The sequence below is a fragment of the Helianthus annuus genome, chromosome 9 (assembly GCF_002127325.2).
Source record: "Helianthus annuus cultivar XRQ/B chromosome 9, HanXRQr2.0-SUNRISE, whole genome shotgun sequence".
Lineage (NCBI taxonomy): Eukaryota > Viridiplantae > Streptophyta > Magnoliopsida > Asterales > Asteraceae > Helianthus > Helianthus annuus.
The window spans coordinates 17,560,188-17,567,655 of NC_035441.2; positions in this window are offsets into that span (position 1 = coordinate 17,560,188).

The following is a 7,468-nucleotide window of genomic DNA, read 5'->3' on the forward strand; positions in this document are numbered from 1 at the left end:
TAATAAAAAAGGAAAAGAAACAAAAACTAATTGTAATGGAATATATATCACAAAATTTAATTAGGTGCATCATTTACAAACTAACAATTACAAGGGTTACTATACAACCCCTTTTAAAATGTATGATATAAGAATAAGAATTTCATCCATACTATAGGTATGTGGGCAATGTTGTAAATTCACAAATAGTTGTTTTAAGACTGAACGTGCTACAGTGATTCCAAGTTGATCTTTGGTATGGACTATAAATGACAACTCTTTGCATAAATTTAAAAAAAGAGTTAAATGCCATTTTAGTCCCTGTGTTTTAGTCATTTTGTCAGTTTAGTTCAAAGGTTTTAAACGTTGCCTTTTTAGACCAAATAGTTTCAAACGTTGCCATTTTAGTCCACTGGGTTAACTTCATTCATTTTTTTTTTGTTAGCGAGAAGAGCAATTCAGTCATTTTATATGTAATTCTGTTAACTAGAAGGGCAATTCGACCGTATAAAATGACCAAAGTACCCTTCTCGTTAACAGAAAAAATGGATGAAGTTAACCAAGTGGACTAAAATGGCAACGTTTGAAACTATTTGGAGTAAAATGACAACGTTTCAAACCTTTAGACTAAATTAGCAAAATGGTCAAACCACAAGGACTAAAATGACATTCCACATAAAAGGGGAATCTTTTGTTACAATAGAAGCAGAAGTGATGTGGATTATTTACATAATTTTTTAAATGAGATTATTATTTGAGAGGGAAATTTTGGATGAAATATTTTGGTGGAGAAGTTTAAGTTTTAGAGAAAATATTTTGGTGGGAAATTTTAAGATGAAATATTTTGAGGGGAAAGTTTAAGTTTTAAAATGAAATATTTTGGAGGAAGATTTTTTTAAGATGTAAGTTTAACATTTAGTCATACATTTTTTCATAACATTTCGTCACACAAAATAAACAAAGTGACGATGATATGACGAATGTTTATGTAATGCCACATGAAATTTTGTACTTTTATGTGTGACTATTGTTTTACTTTTGGTCACACAAAATAATATACGAGACCATATGTATTAGATTTTAGCCACATTATTAAACATATAATGTGGTCGTAGTTAACATTTGGCCACACTTTTCTAGTGTGGCTTTTTTTATTAACGTGCGCCTAAAGGTTTCAAATACATCTGTTTTTAGTCACATGGAACAAATAATGTTGTCGTAGATCACATTTGGTCACACTTTTTTAGTGTGGCTAAAAAATGTCATAGTTTTTTTTTCTTTAAATGTGGCTAAAGGTTTTGAATACATATGTTATTGGTCACATAAAAACAAATACTGTGATCGTAGATAACATTTGGCCACACTTTGCTAGTTTGGCTAATGTATGTCACAGTTTTTTCTTAAAGTGTGTCTAAAGGTGTCAAATGCATGTGTTTTTTGTCACATTAAACAAAAATATGTGGCCATAGATCACATTTAGCCACACATTTCGAGTTGTGACTAATAAATGTCACATTATTTTCTAAAAGTGTGACTAATGGTTCTGAACTGGTACAAATGGTCACACTAATAATATAACGTGTGGCTAAAGATGTTTTAAAATGTGATAAATGACATTTAGCCACACATTTTTTCGAGTGTGTGGCAGGGCGGTTTTGCCAAAAGTGTGGCCGTAGCCCCTTTTTCACGTAGTGATATGGAACTACTTCCATTTGCTTAATTCAATATCCGTTGTAGGAGATTGTGATTTGTTCAACACGGTTCCTTTAGTCATAGGAACACTTCCTTTCTTGGAGTTTCCCATCCTGAAGCGTGTCGACATTTTTGTCTATGTACGTTATTTGACTTAGCCCTAGAAGCCGCTTAGATCTATCCCTATAGATCTTCATTCCTAGAATGTAAGCATCTTCTCCAAGATCTTTCATTGCGAAGCAAGATCCCAAATAGTGTTTAACTTCGTTAAGCATAGGGATATTATTTCCAATCATTAATATATCATCCACATACAGGATGAGGAATGATATGGTGCTCCCACTAACGTTTCTGTAAACACAAGGCTCATCTTCATTCTTTGAAAAAACCAAACTCTTTGATCATCTGGTCAAAATGAAGATTCCAGCTGCAAGATGCTTGCTTGAGTCCATAAATGGACTTATTAGGTTTGCACACCTTAGTTGGATATTTAGGATCGACGAAACCTTCAGGCCGAAACTTATAGACATCTTCAGAGAGATGTCTATTAAGAAAGGCGGTTTTGACATCCATTTGCCATATTTCGTAATCATACTACGCAACTATGGCAGGTAATATCCTGATTGATTTAATCATAGCAACGGGCGAGAAGGTCTTGTCACACCCCCAAAATCCACGCGAGGAGTATCACCGCTTGGAGGCGTGACATGACCAGGATCAAGCCACCAATCATATTGAACGTTGTAAGTAATAAATAAAATCCCCGAAAGGTGTTCAAAACAAACATAGTTAAGTGTTTAGCGGAAGCATAAATGTGAAAACCCAAACATAAGTACTAAGTTAGAAAATGTTATAATGTTTTAACATGGCATCCACTGTCCATGTCCCACAACGATCGCGCCTCCCTGTGCAAGCTCCATTAGTACCTATCGACCTGCAAGGCATGTAACAGAGAGTCAACAACAAAGTTGAGCGAGTTCACAATAGGTTGTTCAGTTAATCAGTTCGTTTCAGAAGTTGTAAGTTCATTTAATAGCTATGCATTACCCAGTACCCTTGTTTCCAAACCTTTACAATAATAAGTGGGGGCTTCCCATGTTGTAAGTACTAGACTAGGTATATCTATAAGTGTCCTTCCCAATCCGAGGACAGTGGTAAGTATGAGTTTACGTAGGCTTTACGTAAGTGCCCTTCCCTAACCGAGGACAGTAATACGTATCAAGTACGTAGGTTTAGCGCTAGTGTCCTTCCCAAACCGAGGACAATAGTACGTAGGTTTTACGTAGGTTCTAACACTGGTATCCTTCCCAATCCGAGGACAATGGTACGTAGGTTTTCGCACTGGCGTCCTTCCCAAACCGAGGACGGTGGTAAGTAGTCTAGCAGTCTAGTAGTGATGCAAGTACGGGTAGTCATTCAATCCATTCCCAACCCACCGGGAATCCCATGCCTTGGAAAGGGTGTGAACTCACCTTGGTTTGCTCGGTATGCCAAGGTATGTGCTCACAAATAATCAGTCAAGGCCTAGAGTACGCACGTATACATAATCAGTTGGCATTCACAAAGTTCGACAAACAGTCAAGATCATCACGTACATGCAAGTAACAACTAATCACATAACATTTATCAGTTATATAAGTTCATGCAAGGTCATGCTCGACCCTTGCAGCTGATCAAACAAGTCATCAATGCGTGGAAGAGGATAGCGATTCTTCACGGTCACCTTGTTTAGTTCGCGGTAGTCTATGCACATACGGAAGGTACCGTCTTTCTTCTTCACAAACAACACTGAAGCTCCCCAGGGCGAAGAGCTAGGACGAATAAAGCCCTTATCCAAGAGCTCTTGTAGTTGCGTGGATAGTTCTTCCAATTCTGATGGAGCTAAGCGATACGGTGCACGAGCTATTGGTGCTGCTCCAGGAGCTAGCTCGATCTGGAATTCGACCTGGCGATGAGGCGGTAGCCCAGGTAAATCTTCAGGAAACACTTGAGGAAAATCGCGTACTACTGGAATATCCTCTATCTTCTTCTCTTTCGTTGATAAATCAGTAATGAGTGCTAAAATAGCAGTGTGGCCCTTTCGTAAACACTTCTGGGTCTTAAGAAAGGAGATGATGCCCACCACGGCACCACTCTTGTGGCCTTGAACGTCGAGAGGTTCTTTACCAGTACGGGGAATACGAACAATCTTCTCTTTGCATAGGATCTCTGCTTGCTGTTGGGACAACCAATCCATCCCAATAACGATGTCGAAACTACCAAGAACTATTGGAATGAGATCGATAGAGAAGGTCTGACCAGCGAGGACAAGATTACAACCCTGAACTATGTGTGTGGCCTCTAGACTTTTACCGTTTGCTAACTCTACGACATGCTTGGTGTTTAAAGGAGTTGGTGTGCGTCTAAGCATTTGACTAACTTTTAGAGACACATAACTGGTATCGGCACCCGAATCAAATAAAACGGTAACATAAAATTCATCGAGAAGGAACTTACCTATCACCACATTAGGATCATTTCTTGCTTCACCCTGACCCAACACGAACACTCGACCCCTAGCACCGTTGTCATTATTGTTTCCCCCATTGTTGTTCCCGTTATTGTTCTCGTTGCCTCGGTTGTGGTTCTGATTCTGATTCTGATTTAACTGTGGGCAGTGTCTCTTGAAGTGACCTTCAGCGCCACACTGAAAACATCCTTTGTTGCCCTGTTTCTGTTGCTGATTCTGCGGTGGTTGCTGTTGCTGCTGACGATTCTTCTTTGCATGCCGTGAGCTCCTGTAATCCTTAGCTTCATGACCCGTCTTGAGATACCTCTGACAATGTCCCCTGTTGCACTGACCACTGTGGTATCTGTTGCATCTGATACACTTTGGGTGGTTCGCTCGATATCCACCCTACCCCTGACTACCAGAAGATTGCTGACCAGGACTCTGATAGTCATTCGTCTTTCGCTGCTGTGCCTAGGACTGAATCGTAGTCGAACCCCTGCTGGAATCCCCATCCCATTTTCATTTGTTGTCACTAGGAGTAGCAGAAGTAGTAGTGGTAGTAGCACCGATGCGCTTAGGCAGCCTATTCTATGCCGCTGCCTGGTTTATGAGACGATGAGCAAGACGAGTAACATCCTGGATGGTAGCAAGGTTAGCGGAGGTCACATGGCTTTGAATCTCTGGTACTAAGCCCTTAAGGTACAACTCAATGCGCTTGATAGGAGGATCCACCATAGTTGGACACAAGATGGCCAGCTCGTTTGACCTTTTCGTATACGCCTCTATCTCTGACCCTGTCATCTTCAGGTTAAAGAACTCCACTTCCAACTTGTGGATGTCATCACGAGTGCAGTATTCCCGCTTGAACAGTTCCTTGAAATCGTCCCTTGGGGTGGCATTAGCAGCTGCCAGCCCTAACATCTGAACTTGCGCATTCCACCAAGTCAGCGAAATGCCTTCGAGAGTACCAGTGGCATACTTCACCCTACGAGCTTCAGGGCATTCACACATCTCGAAGACCGATTCGAGCTTTTCAAACCAATGGGGGAGTCCAACGACTTCTTCAGTGCCACTGAAAGTACTAGGACGACAGTCCATAAAAGTCTTGAACGTGCATACAGGTGGCTGAGCATGCTGACTTGTTGTGTATAAGAACATGACAAGGTTAAACACAAGAGTTGGTTTAGGAGTGTAGGATCTAAAGATCCTAGAGTGAGTTACGACTGCAGGGTATACCTCTTGCTTGTGCGGCTGCAAGTGCCGCAGCAACTTGTTGGTTAATTAGAGCCGTCAACTGGGCTTGAGTCATGTTAACACGTCCACTCATGATCTTCATAACAAAAAGGAAACATGAGTGAGAGAGGTTCGCGAAAATGCGATGACAGAAGAGAGTAAGCACACAAGTATTCTCAAGCAATAGTTGTTACGTTTTGTCTAAGCATACTATGAGCAAAGTTCTTTGTAATCTAGCAAGTAGGCAATGTAAACATAAATCATATCACCTAGAATGTTGAGTCTTACATGTGGAGCGAGGCGTCGTTGTGGATCGTTGAGCACTGTACAGGTTATAGTTTGGTTTTAATGAAAAACTTTTTCCCCTTATTAAAACCAAGTTTACTAGAACCAATGACTCTGATACCAATCTGTCACACCCCCAAAATCTACGCGTGGAGTATCACCGCTTGGAGGCGTGACATGACCAGGATCAAGCCACCAATCATATTGAACATTGTAAGTATTAAATAAAATCCCATTCAACAATACGAAAGGTGTTCAAAACAAACATAGTTAACTGTTTAGCGGAAGCATAAATGTGAAAACCCAAACATAAGTATTAAGTTCGAAAATGTTATAATGTTTTAACATGGCATCCACTGTCCATGTCCCACAACGACCGCGCCTCCCTGTGCAAGCTCCATTAGTACCTATCGACCTGCAAGGCATGTAACAGAGAGTCAACGACAAAGTTGAGCGAGTTCACAGTTGGTTGTTCAGTTAATGAGTTCGTTTCAGAAGTTGTAAGTTCGTTTCATAACTATGCGTTACCCAGTACCCTTGTTTCCAAACCTTTACAATAATAAGTGGGGGCTTCACATGTTGTAAGTACTAGACTAGGTATATCTATAAGTGTCCTACCTAATCCGAGGACAGTGGTAAGTATGAGTTTACGTAGGCTTTACGTAAGTGCCTTTCCCTAACTGAGGACAGTAGTACGTATCAAGTACGTAGGTTTAGCGCTGGTGTCCTTCCCAAACCGAGGACAATAGTACGTAGGTTTTACGTAGTTTCTAACACTAGTATCCTTCCCAATCCGAGGACAATGGTACGTAGGTTTTACGTAGGTTTTCGCACTGGTGTCCTTCCCAAACCGAGGACGGTGGTAAGTAGTCTAGTAGTCTAGTAATGATGCAAGTACGGGCAGTCATTCATTCCATTCCCAACCCACCGGGAATCCCATGCCTTGGAAAGGGTGTGAACTCACCTTGGTTTACTCGGTATAACAACGTATGTGCTCACAAATAATCAGTCAAGGCCTAGAGTACGCACGTATACATAATCAGTTGGCATTCACAAAGTTCGACTAACAGTAAAGATCATCACGTACATGCAAGTAACAACTAATCACATAACATTTATTAGTTATATAAGTTCATGCAAGGTCATGCTTATCCTTAAACAACAGTTAGTTAACCCAGTTAACCCCTAATAGACTTAACTGAGTTCACTGTGCAATTTACCCATTTGACGAAACACACTTGTTTTGTCGTGCAACCCTTCGACGAAACACCCTTTGTTTCGTCGTGATCCCTTCGGCGAAACACCCCTTGTTTCGCCATGTTATCAGTTACGTCGTCAACAGTTATCATCATCAACAGTTATGCATATCACAGGAACCCTAATCATCAGTCTATCATCATCATACGGAAATCATACAATCATACGGAAATTATGCATTAATCTATTTCACATACTATCTAATATGAATCCCTAAAACTACAAGGTACCCTTATTCAATTTATGTTGAGATCTGAATGTATTTATTTAACACAATTACAATATTAGCAGAAACATGAGTAGTGAATGTAACCATTTACGATCATGAATGACAGAATCATCAAGCTTTCATATAAACAACATCACATACAACCATCGAATTATCGGCCCAACGATTCTACGTTTCTAAGGTTTACAAAAACCCTAATCTTGCACACCAGGTTCATCACACATCAATTACATCAAATCATAGAGTTCTACACTAACCGTAACGACGGATGTTTTAGATAGATTGAGGTGGATGGTGCCTGG